Source organism: Mus caroli, unplaced genomic scaffold (assembly GCF_978045245.1).
Source record: "Mus caroli unplaced genomic scaffold, Mus_caroli_1 scaffold_43, whole genome shotgun sequence".
NCBI lineage: Eukaryota > Metazoa > Chordata > Mammalia > Rodentia > Muridae > Mus > Mus caroli.
The window spans coordinates 350,898-364,644 of NW_028227298.1; positions in this window are offsets into that span (position 1 = coordinate 350,898).

Genomic DNA, 13,747 nt, shown 5'->3' on the forward strand with positions numbered 1-13,747 from the left:
GAGAGCAAACGCTGCGCGCGCAGGAGGTGGTCATGGGGCGAGCCCTCGAGGGGACCGACCGGGAGAGACCCCTCGAGAACCACACCCTTTCCGGAAGATAGCTAGAGAAGGCAACTTTCTCACTGAGGGCGGGACGGACCCAAAACCCCGACGAGCTCCGGCAACCGAGAGGATACGTGCGACAAGCGCACACACAGGGAAGCGAGAAGACCCACAACGCGGGGGTCCGCGCGGGGGGGTCTGCGGCAACAGGAAGGTTCCCTTCCAAGGGTACTTTGAGCATCCGCGGACAGAGGAGACCCTGCAACCGGTCCCCCCCGAAAGGCCAGGCCCCCCCCAAGCTCCCCACAAGGAAGCAAGGAGTTTCACGAAACTTCTCAAAAAGGCCAGCCGCGACCGCTCAGCACCAACCCTACGCGCAAGGTCCGCGAGTGCGCGGGGCTGGGCGCTCACCCGACGAAGGGGGCTTGTTTTTCCTAGCCCCCTCCTCTCCTCCTCGACCCCCCTTTCACGGGCTTCCCGGACACGAACGGGAAGGCACAGAGCCAGACAGATAACCGGCAACCGAGAGAGGATGCGTGCGACAAGAGAAGACCCACACGCGGGCATCCGCGCGGGGGGATCTGCGGCAGCAGGAAGGTTCTCTTCCAGGGGTATTTTGAGCATACGCGGACAGAGGAGACCCTGCAACAGGTCCCCCCCGGAAGGCAGGCCACTGCCACTCTCCAAGCTCCACACGAGGAGCAAGGAAGCTTCACGAAACTTTTCAAAAAGGCCAGCCGCGACCGCTCAGCACCATCCCTACGCGCAAGGTCCGCGAGTGCGCGGGGTGGGCGCTCGCCCAACGAAGGGGGCTTTTTTTTTTAACCGCCCTTCCTCTAATCCTCGACCCCCCTTTCATGGGCTTCTCGGACACAAACGGGAAGGCACACAGCCAGACGGAGCACCGGAGGCACGCCAGGAAACGGGAAGCGCCACCACCAACTCAGAAGCGGGCACCTAGGTGGCAAAACCTGGAACGATCCAGGAGCACCTCTGCAAGAAACAGAACGCGCGTGCACACACCAGACGGGAAGGTTATGCATCGCCACCAGCCAACATTCCCCGGCTCAGGGAAGATGGGCAAGCGATCCACGAGGACCACGCGAACCACTGCGAGAAGTGCGCGCGGGTCAGTGCTCGGGCCGGAGAGCCGCACCCCTGCCTTCCACACACCACCGGAATACGGATAGGGTGGAGAGACGAGGGGCCCGCTGGCAGAACGAGAAGAGCGGCCGCCATTCGCCATGAATGTCCGTCCCTCGCCTGGCGCGACTTAGGCCCTGGCCCGAAAAGAACTCAGGAGCACCACATCGATCTAAGCAGAGTGAGCGACAACACGCAACCGGGAGAAACAAGCGAGATAGGCATGTCTTACACGCGGGGCAAGACAGTACGGATCCGGGCAGAGACACAACGAAGGTGCTGCCACAAAAAAAAAAGTGCACTCGGGAGGCACGTGGCAGGAAGACTCAGACACCACAATCAGGAGAGGAGGATTCGGGACTCTCCACCTCCCCCCCCGCCAAAAAAAAAAAAAAATGCACTCGGGAGGCATGTGGCAGGAAGAACCAAGACACCGCAGACAGGAGAGTGGAGGATTCGGGACTCTCCACCTCCCCCCCGCCAAAAAAAAAAAAAAAAAAATGCACTCGGGAGGCATGTGGCAGGAAGAACCAAGACACCGCAGACAGGAGAGTGGAGGATTCGGGACTCTCCACCTCCCCCCCGCCAAAAAAAAAAAAAAAATGCACTCGGGAGGCGTGTGGAAGACGGGGAAACGAAAGACAGTGGAGGTTCGGGACTCCCAGGAAAAAAAAAAAAAAAACCAGCGGGAGGAACACAAAACACTAGCACGAGACAGCTGGCTGCAACCATTCCACACAGGACACAGGTGTGACAACGACAACGTGGAAATCGGGAAAAACGCCTGAGAACGCAGCAATATCATAGCCCCTGGTTGTCACAAGCTGCCCAGCAAGCGCACACACAAACGGGAAGCAAAAGCACGGAAAGCAGGAAGCATGTCTCGGGCAGTTTCAAGCAAGGCGACAGACCCAAGCCGATATGCAAAGAAAAATAGGCTGGACAAGCAAACAGCCTTGATTGAAAGGGTCTTTTCTCTTTAGTGTCCTTTAGTGTCCTTTAGTGTAAATAGGGAAAGGACAGCGTGTCACTACATATCTCCAGGTCCAATAGGAACAGATAGAATAGATCAAAACCATAAAAATGACAGGGAGGAAGATGACAGCCCACAGAGAACAACTGGAAGTCATACATGGGGGGGTGGCCCAAAAATGTCCCCATGAAGAAAAGAACCGGACGTCAAACGAACAACTGGTCGACCTGACAACCGGGAATACTCAAAATACCGATAGGTAAATGAAAAAAAGGCGGAACCATAGCTTTCCCTCGGCTTCAGAAGTAAAGCGCCCCCGGTGACAAAGACAGAGAGGGCTTCTGGAGAAAAAAAAGATCCGACACTCCAGCTGGCCCGGCCACATCGGCTTGTAAGCCGGGCCCGTCGCGTCCTCTCGGACTCAGAAGTACAGTGACACCGGTGACAGGGTCACGGAGGGCTTCTGGAGGAAAAAAAGATCCGACACTCCAGCTGGCCGGGCCATATCGGCTTGTAAGCAGGGCCCCTCGCGTCCTCTCGGACTCAGAAGTACAGTGACACCGGTGACAGGGACAGAGAGGGCTTCTGGAGGAAAAAAAGATCCCAACCTCCAGCTGGCCGGGCCACATCGGCTTGTAAGCCGGGCCCCTCGCGTCCTCTCGGACTCAGAAGTACAGTGACACCGGTGACAGGGTCACGGAGGGCTTCTGGAGGAAAAGATCCGACACTCCAGCTGGCCGGGCCACATCGGCTTGTAAGCCGGGCCCGTCGCGTCCTCTCGGACTAAGAAGTACAGTGACACCGGTGACAGGGACACGGAGGGCTTCTGGAGGAAAAAAAGATCCGACACTCCAGCTGGCCGGGCCATATCGGCTTGTAAGCCGAGCCCCTCGCGTCCTCTCGGACTCAGAAGTACAGGGACACCGGTGACAGGGACAGAGAGGGCTTCTGGAGGAAAAAAAAAAAAAAAAAAAGATCCGAACCTCCAGCACCGGGCCACGTCGGCTTGTAAGCCGGGCCCGTCGCGTCCTCTCGGACTCAGAAGTACAGTGACACCGGTGACAGGGACACGGAGGGCTTCTGGAGGAAAAAAAGATCCGACACCCCAGCTGGCCGGGCCACATCGGCTTGTAAGCCGGGCCCGTCGCGTCCTCTCGGACTCAGAAGTACAGTGACACCGGTGACAGGGACACGGAGGGCTTCTGGAGGAAAAAAAGATCCGACACTCCAGCTGGCCGGGCCACATCGGCTTGTAAGCCGGGCCCCTCGCGTCCTCTCGGACTCAGAAGTACAGTGACACCGGTGACAGGGACAGAGAGGGCTTCTGGAGGAAAAAAAAAAAAAAAAAAAAAGATCCGAACCTCCAGCACCGGGCCACGTCGGCTTGTAAGCCGGGCCCGTCGCGTCCTCTCGGACTCAGAAGTACAGTGACACCGGTGACAGGGACACGGAGGGCTTCTGGAGGAAAAAAAGATCCGACACCCCAGCTGGCCGGGCCACATCGGCTTGTAAGCCGGGCCCGTCGCGTCCTCTCGGACTCAGAAGTACAGTGACACCGGTGACAGGGACACGGAGGGCTTCTGGAGGAAAAAAAGATCCGACACTCCAGCTGGCCGGGCCATATCGGCTTGTAAGCCGAGCCCCTCGCGTCCTCTCGGACTCAGAAGTACAGGGACACCGGTGACAGGGACAGAGAGGGCTTCTGGAGGAAAAAAAGATCCCAACCTCCAGCTGGCCGGGCCACATCGGCTTGTAAGCGGGGCCCCTCTCGTCCTCTCGGACTCAGAAGTACAGTGACACCGGTGACAGGGACAGAGAGGGCTTCTGGAGGAAAAAAAAAAAAAAAAAAAAAGATCCGAACCTCCAGCACCGGGCCACGTCGGCTTGTAAGCCGGGCCCGTCGCGTCCTCTCGGACTCAGAAGTACAGTGACACCGGTGACAGGGACACGGAGGGCTTCTGGAGGAAAAAAAGATCCGACACCCCAGCTGGCCGGGCCACATCGGCTTGTAAGCCGGGCCCGTCGCGTCCTCTCGGACTCAGAAGTACAGTGACACCGGTGACAGGGACACGGAGGGCTTCTGGAGGAAAAAAAGATCCGACACTCCAGCTGGCCGGGCCATATCGGCTTGTAAGCCGGGCCCGTCGCGTTCTCTCGGACTCAGAAGTACAGTGTCCCGGGTGACAGGGACAGAGAGGGCTCCTGGAGGAAAAAAAAAAAAAAAGATCTGAACCTCCAGCACCGGGCCACGTCGGCTTGTAAGCCGGGCCAGTCGGGTCCTCTCGTACTCAGAAGTACAATGTCCCCGGTGACGGGGACAGAGAAGGCTTCTGGAAGAAAAAAAAAATAAAAATGCGTAGGACTTTAAGCCTTCTGGTCGACCTAATAACGTCGCCACCAACCTTCTATTTCCCCAAAGGGCGCGCAGCAACTCGGTCTGCTTTGCCCATCTCCCGGTACAACCTCCTTGGTACAGACTGTCCCTCCACACGACACCATCTCCGATACGCCCCGCCTGCTTGCCGGGTCTCATGTCACCCTGGCCGCCTCACCACAGGCACTTCCCTCCTCTGTGTCACCAAGCGGAGACGGCAGGAGCGTTGCGGAAACTTGTCACCACTAGGTGTCGCCCGACAACGGTCTCCATCAACCAAACAAACCAATACAGATCGCTCACGCGCCGCCACATTCATTCACTCATTCGGTCTCTCCCGAGGGTCCTCCCGAGCTCAGGGTGGGACACTAGCGCACGCACCACGGAGCAGCGTACCCACCCACCACTTCTCCCGAGTGGCACAAACGGTCCCCATCGTCCCGCCCGAACATAGCGAACGCGGGCTAGACTCGGGCACCCAAAAACGAAAGTAGGACAGTGAGTGGTGAAAACAGGCGAAACCGTTCTCTAAGTCAAAGTACGTGGCTGGCGAATCGGTCTGCGGGGCGAGGGAACAGGCACAATTAGGGGAACGGAGCACAGTATAGGAAGGGAGCATCTAAGCACGGTGTCAGTGGAAGGTGGCGGCGACCTCAGTTCCACCCCATTTAGGTCTCATTTTTAAAACACTCTACCGCTTGGGGTTTGTTGTTTTCTGGGGCTCGCTGCCACCGCCCGCCGGCCACTCACCCGCCCGCCCACCCGCTGGCTCGCCCTCCCCCCCCCCCGCCCGCCCGCCCGCCCGCCCGCCCGCTCGCTCGCTCGCTCGCCCTCCCCGCCCCCGCCCGCCCGCCCGCCCGCTCGCTCGCTGGCTCGCCCTCCCGCCCGCCCCCTTTTCCAAGACTAAATTCAGAGTTAAAACAGTGGTGGAATGGTTAAAATGCCCGTTTGTATTTATTTTTTTCTAGGAGTACCCCTTCATAGTGATTTGCTTTCACTTTGGCCAGAAAAATATTTATTTTATGCACGACTTCCCCTCGTCCTCGCGAGCGTGTGTGTGTGTGTGTGTGTGTGTGTGTGTGTGTGTGTGTGTTTTGGTTTTTTTGTTTGTTTGTTTGTTTGTTTGTTTGTTTTGTTTTTTTTTCTGAGAGCATACTAGATCACCTCTCGGAATGGGAACAGTAAGGGGGTGGGGAGAGACGACTGATCAAAGAATCAGTAACTCTGCAGGGTGGGGTTGGTTGGCAAAGGGGTTTCCTTCAGAGGTTGGAGAATATATAGCCAGCCACCTTGGGAAGATTGCTAAAGAGAGTCAAGCCTCTCTTGCTCTCTTTTCTTGGCCTCCCTGCCCTGCCTCATAATAAAAGGTGAAGAAAGGCCAAAGACATGGAGGAGAAGGGAGGGGGAGGAAGATAACAAGTATGATATTAAAATAATTTTTGATAGACTCACGCACTCAGGAAGAGAACATGAGAGCCTCAGTGGGACCCTGTGTCTGGGTCCCTGAGGGTAAGGGAAGCATAACAATCCGTAGGTCTTTCTGGCTAGCAGGTAAAATTAAATCAAATGAAAAAGTGAAGTAAAAATCGATTCGAGGAAGATAACAAGTATGATAGTAAAATAATTTTAATATTTTAAATGTTCCAGGACAGCCAGAACTATAAAGAGAAACCCTGTCTCAAAAAACAAAATCAAAAACAAAAACAAAAACAAAACAAAAAAAACCCTAAAAATAAAAAAGAATTAGAAAAAAGATTACAGAAATCAAACACTAGCCCAATAGATGGCAAGTCACTGCAATCACAGCAGAAATATTACACACACACACACACACACACACACACACACACAGACAAACTCTGTCATAAAATCCAACGTGCCTTCATGATCAAAGTTCGATAGTACTAGAAGAAACATATGTCTGAAAATAAAAGCCAGAACCTTCTCTGCTTCTGTTTTCTTTTGCCTCAAGATTGGGTTTCTCTGGATGTAGCCCTGGCATCCCTGCCTGGAACTTACTCTGTAGGCTTGGGTAGCCTCAAACTCACCCAGGTCCTCTCTGCCTGCCTGCCTACCTGCCTACCTACACTCTGCCACCCACACAGCCAGGCAGAAGCTAGAATCTTTTTTTATTTTTGGCCTTCTTTTCATTTATTTGTTTGTTTGTTATTATTACTATTAGTTTTCAATGTAAGTGTGTGTGTGTGTGGGGGGGGGTGCTCTATCTGCTGCCTAGATGACTGCATATCAGAAGAAGGCACCAGAAAATAGGTGAAGCCACCATGCAGTTCCTGAAAATTAATTTAAAAAAAAAAAAAAGGAAATTCAAATCACATAGTAGGTAGATATCTGCGCAGCTGTCAGAGTGCTGTTTAAGACTTACTGTAAATAATAAAAATTGTTATGTGTCTTTTATCCAAAAACAGAAGGGAGGTGGTGTACCTGCATATCTGTTCCTTTCTACTTCCTTGTTCTGTCACTAATTTGCATATTGACCTCAAGAAGATGGAAGGCGACAAGTGGGTGGCAGCCATCTTGTCCTCTGACTGACATCTGTCCTCATAAAGATGGAGGTGGCTGGCTGTCACGTGACCTACTGCTCAAGGTAGCTTTTGTTTCCAGCCTCTAGGTGGCCTAGTTTGCATATGCAGAAAGGTGAGGAGGCTCCCTAAAGCAGCCTGAACCCTTGACCATCCACAGACAGCCTCATACTTTTTGGTTATACTTTTAAACGCCAGACTCTGAATTGGTCAGTCTAAATTCTTTTGGTTTAATCAAATTTTAATTAAAATGCATAAAAAACGAAAAATATAACCAGTCATTCTGGAACCCCTTTTGTGTAACTCAGACTGTAGAATAAGCTAGCTGCAAAGTTACAGTGATCCACCTCCCTCTGCCAGCACCACCACCACCACTGCCTGGCAAAAGCAAAAATCACAAAAAGGAAGGGTGGGGGGGGGGGACAAAAATAAGAAGATAAGAATCGTAGCAGGTCATAGTGGTGTACAACTTTCATGCCAGCATTTGAAAAACAGAGGCAGGCTCTTAAAGGATTGAGGCCTACAAAGTGTCTTCAAGACAGCCAGGGCTGCTTACACTAAGAAACTATGTATGAAAAGAATAAATTTAAGAAAGAAAGAAAGAAAGAAAGAAAGAAAGAAAGAAAGAAAGAAAGAAAGAAAGAAAGAAACAAACAAAGAGAGAGAGAGAGATTGAGAGAGAGAGAGAGAGAGAGAGAGAGAGAGAGAGAGAGGAGAGAAAGAGAGAGGGAAAGAAAAGGGGTGCTCCACCACATCTGGCTTCCTTGTTTATTTCTAAGAATCCTTGGAAATATGATTTCTTTAATCTGTGTACCCAAGACTAACACACACACACACATGCACACAAACATGGAGTGAGAGAGAAAGATAAGGAGGTATGACAGGAATTTTACTTTACAAAAAAAGAAAAAAGAATTAGAAAAATTTAAAGAAATTATACAGAAGCCCACTTGATGTCAAGTAACAGTAATCACAGCAGAAATATTGCACACACACACACACACAGACACACACACAGAAACACACACTGTCATTAAATCCAACATGCCTTCATGATCAAAGTTCTTTAGTCAATAGTACTAGAAGGAACATGTGTCCAGGGCTGGTGAGATGGTTCAGTGGGGAAGAGCACTGACTGCTCTTCCAAATGTACTGAGTTCAAATCCCAGCAACCACATGGTCCCTCACAACCACCCATAATGAGATCTGATACCCTCTCCTGGTGCGTTTGAAGACAGCTACAGTGAACTTATACTAATAAATAAATCTTTTGCCTGAGCAAGTGGGCTTGGCTAGAGCAAACAGAGGTCCTAAGCTCAATTCCCAACAATCACATGAAGGATCACAACTATCTGTACAACTAAAGTGTGTACTCATATACATAAAATACATAAATCTTGAAAGAAAGAAAGAAAGAAAGAAAGAAAGAAAGAAAGAAAGAAAGAAAGAAAGAAAGAAAGAAGAAGGAAGGAAGGAAGAAGGAAAGAGAGAGAGAGAGAGAGAAAGAAAGAAAGAAAGAAAGAAAGAAAGAAAGAAAGAGAGAGAGAGAGAAAGAAAGAAAGAAAGAAGAAAAGAAAAGGAGAGAGACACAGAGACAGACAGAGACACACAGAGAGAGAGACAGAGAGAGAAAGAGAAAGAGAGATGGAAAGAAAGATACTTTCAGAAAAAAAATTAGAAAAAAATTAAAGAAATTACACACAAGCCCACTAGATGGCAAGTAACTGCAATCCCAGCAGAAGTATTGCACACATACACACACAGAAACACACACAAACTCTGTCATTAAATCCAACGTGCCTTCATGATCAAAGTTCTTTAGTCAATAGTACTAGAAGGAACATAAGTCGGGGGCTGGTGAGATGGTTCAGTGGGTAAGAGCACCGACTGCTCTTCCAAAGGTACTGAGTTCAAATCCCAGCAACCACATGGTGGCTCACAACAACCCACAATGAGATCTGATACCCTATCCTGGTGGGTTTGAAGACATCTACTGTGAACTTATACTAATAAATAAATCTTTGGCCTGAGCAAATGGGCTTGGGTAGAGCAAGCAGAGGTCCTAATTTCATTTCCCAACAATCACATTAACGATCACAACCATCTTTACAACTAAAGTGTGTACTCATATACATAAAATAAATAAATCTCGGAAGGAAGGAAGGAAGGAAGGAAGGAAGGAAGGAAGGAAGGAAGGAAGGAAGGAAGGAAGGAAGGGAAGAATGAAAGGAACATATGTCAGTAAAATAAAAGCCAGAACCTTTTCTGCTTTTGTTTTCTTGATCCTAGAGATAGGGTTTCTCTTGGTGTAGCCCTGGCAGTCCTTTCTGGAACTATCAGTGTAGGCTTGGGTAGCCTCAAACTCACAGAGGTCCTCTCTGCCTGCTTGCCTGCCAGCCTCTGCCACCCACACAGCCTGGCAGAAGCCAGAATCTCTTTTTCCCTCCTATTTATATATTTCTTAGTTTGTTTGTTTGCTTGCTTGCTTGTTTGCTGTTATTACTTTTAGTTTTCAATGTAAGTGTGTGTGTGTGTGTGCTGCCTATATGACTACATGCCAGAAGAGGGCACCAGAACCTAGGACAAGTCACCATGCACCCCCTGAGAATTACTTTTTTTTAAAAAAAAAAAAAGGAAATTCTAATCACAGATATCTGTGGGGCTGTCAGAGTGCTTTATAAGGCTTACTGTAAATAATAAAAATTGTGTGTCCTTTACCAAAAAACAGAAGGGAATGGAGGTGGTACCCCTGCATGTTTGTTGTCTGCATGTCTACTTCCTTGTTCGGTCACTGGCTTGCACATTGACACTTTGACCTCATTAAGATGAAAGGCGACCTTTTTGTGGCAGCAAAAAAAACCTCCCTGGAGGTTTGGTGGCCTACCACCTACACAAGCTCAGGCACGGAAAATAAATTAATAAAGATCTCTGAAACACAAATCTGGGGCTGGTACTAGCTGGCCATGGAATCCTATACACACACATGGAGTATTAATTTACAAGCAGCTACATCATTATCTGTGAGGGAGAGAGACATGAAAGAGTTTCCACAGCCTTTTTATTGGTGGTCAGGGTTAGGATTTCTTGTTTATTTCTTTGTTTGTTTGTTTGTTTGTTTGATTTCATTTTTTTTTTTTTGAGACAGGGTTTCTCTGTGTAGCCTTGGCTGTCCTGGAACTCACTTTGTGGACCAGGCTGGCCTTGAACTTAGAAATCTGCCTGCCTCTGCCTCCCAAGTGCTGGGATTAAAGGCGTGCGCCACCACACCCGGCTCATACACACGTTTTTTTAAATATTTTTTTATTACGTATTTTCCTCAATTACATTTCCAATGCTATCCCAAATGTCCTCCATACCCTCCCCCCCCCCTGTTTTCTTAAAGAGAGAATTTCAGTAGACCTGAGGCAATTGTGGACCACACCTTTAGCCTCAGGAGGATTTCTGCATTCAAGGTCACCCTGGCTTACAGAGTGACATCCAAGTCAGCCAGGGCTACACAAAGAAAACCTACCTGAGAAAAAAATAATAATTGAAAGAAAGAAAGAAACAAACAAAGAGAGAGAGAGAGATTGAGAGAGAGAGAGAGAGAGAGAGAGAGAGAGAGAGAGAGAGGAGAGAAAGAGAGAGGGAAAGAAAAGGGGTGCTCCACCACATCTGGCTTCCTTGTTTATTTCTAAGAATCCTTGGAAATATGATTTCTTTAATCTGTGTACCCAAGACTAACACACACACACACATGCACACAAACATGGAGTGAGAGAGAAAGATAAGGAGGTATGACAGGAATTTTACTTTACAAAAAAAGAAAAAAGAATTAGAAAAATTTAAAGAAATTATACAGAAGCCCACTTGATGTCAAGTAACAGTAATCACAGCAGAAATATTGCACACACACACACACACAGACACACACACAGAAACACACACTGTCATTAAATCCAACATGCCTTCATGATCAAAGTTCTTTAGTCAATAGTACTAGAAGGAACATGTGTCCAGGGCTGGTGAGATGGTTCAGTGGGGAAGAGCACTGACTGCTCTTCCAAATGTACTGAGTTCAAATCCCAGCAACCACATGGTCCCTCACAACCACCCATAATGAGATCTGATACCCTCTCCTGGTGCGTTTGAAGACAGCTACAGTGAACTTATACTAATAAATAAATCTTTTGCCTGAGCAAGTGGGCTTGGCTAGAGCAAACAGAGGTCCTAAGCTCAATTCCCAACAATCACATGAAGGATCACAACTATCTGTACAACTAAAGTGTGTACTCATATACATAAAATACATAAATCTTGAAAGAAAGAAAGAAAGAAAGAAAGAAAGAAAGAAAGAAAGAAAGAAAGAAAGGAAGGAAGGAAGAAGGAAAGAGAGAGAGAGAGAGAGAGAGAGAAAGAAAGAAAGAAAGAAAGAAAGAGAGAGAGAGAGAAAGAAAGAAAGAAAGAAGAAAAGAAAAGGAGAGAGACACAGAGACAGACAGAGACACACAGAGAGAGAGACAGAGAGAGAAAGAGAAAGAGAGATGGAAAGAAAGATACTTTCAGAAAAAAAATTAGAAAAAAATTAAAGAAATTACACACAAGCCCACTAGATGGCAAGTAACTGCAATCCCAGCAGAAGTATTGCACACATACACACACAGAAACACACACAAACTCTGTCATTAAATCCAACGTGCCTTCATGATCAAAGTTCTTTAGTCAATAGTACTAGAAGGAACATAAGTCGGGGGCTGGTGAGATGGTTCAGTGGGTAAGAGCACCGACTGCTCTTCCAAAGGTACTGAGTTCAAATCCCAGCAACCACATGGTGGCTCACAACAACCCACAATGAGATCTGATACCCTATCCTGGTGGGTTTGAAGACATCTACTGTGAACTTATACTAATAAATAAATCTTTGGCCTGAGCAAATGGGCTTGGGTAGAGCAAGCAGAGGTCCTAATTTCATTTCCCAACAATCACATTAACGATCACAACCATCTTTACAACTAAAGTGTGTACTCATATACATAAAATAAATAAATCTCGGAAGGAAGGAAGGAAGGAAGGAAGGAAGGAAGGAAGGAAGGAAGGAAGGAAGGAAGGAAGGAAGGAAGAGAAGAATGAAAGAAACATATGTTGGTAAAATAAAAGCCAGAACCTTTTCTGCTTTTGTTTTCTTGATCCTAGAGATAGGGTTTCTCTTGGTGTAGCCCTGGCAGTCCTTTCTGGAACTATCAGTGTAGGCTTGGGTAGCCTCAAACTCACAGAGGTCCTCTCTGCCTGCTTGCCTGCCAGCCTCTGCCACCCACACAGCCTGGCAGAAGCCAGAATCTCTTTTTCCCTCCTATTTATATATTTCTTAGTTTGTTTGTTTGCTTGCTTGCTTGTATGCTGTTATTACTTTTAGTTTTCAATGTAAGTGTGTGTGTGTGTGTGCTGCCTATATGACTACATGCCAGAAGAGGGCACCAGAACCTAGGACAAGTCACCATGCACCCCCTGAGAATTACTTTTTTTTAAAAAAAAAAAAGGAAATTCTAATCACAGATATCTGTGGGGCTGTCAGAGTGCTTTATAAGGCTTACTGTAAATAATAAAAATTGTGTGTCCTTTACCAAAAAACAGAAGGGAATGGAGGTGGTACCCCTGCATGTTTGTTGTCTGCATGTCTACTTCCTTGTTCGGTCACTGGCTTGCACATTGACACTTTGACCTCATTAAGATGAAAGGCGACCTTTTTGTGGCAGCAAAAAAAACCTCCCTGGAGGTTTGGTGGCCTACCACCTACACAAGCTCAGGCACGGAAAATAAATTAATAAAGATCTCTGAAACACAAATCTGGGGCTGGTACTAGCTGGCCATGGAATCCTATACACACACATGGAGTATTAATTTACAAGCAGCTACATCATTATCTGTGAGGGAGAGAGACATGAAAGAGTTTCCACAGCCTTTTTATTGGTGGTCAGGGTTAGGATTTCTTGTTTATTTCTTTGTTTGTTTGTTTGTTTGTTTGATTTCATTTTTTTTTTTTTTTGAGACAGGGTTTCTCTGTGTAGCCTTGGCTGTCCTGGAACTCACTTTGTGGACCAGGCTGGCCTTGAACTTAGAAATCTGCCTGCCTCTGCCTCCCAAGTGCTGGGATTAAAGGCGTGTGCCACCACACCCGGCTCATACACACGGTTTTTTAAATATTTTTTTATTACGTATTTTCCTCAATTACATTTCCAATGCTATCCCAAATGTCCTCCATACCCTCCCCCCCGCCTGTTTTCTTAAAGAGAGAATTTCAGTAGACCTGAGGCAATTGTGGACCACACCTTTAGCCTCAGGAGGATTTCTGCATTCAAGGTCACCCTGGCTTACAGAGTGACATCCAAGTCAGCCAGGGCTACACAAAGAAAACCTACCTGAGAAAAAAATAATAATTGAAAGAAAGAAAGAAAGAAAGAAAGAAACAAAGAGAGAGAGAGAGATTGAGAGAGAGAGAGAGAGAGAGAGAGGAGAGAAAGAGAGAGGGAAAGAAAAGGGGTGCTCCACCACATCTGGCTTCCTTGTTTATTTCTAAGAATCCTTGGAAATATGATTTCTTTAATCTGTGTACCCAAGACTAACACACACACACACATGCACACAAACATGGAGTGAGAGAGAAAGATAAGGAGGTATGACAGGAATTTTACTTTACAA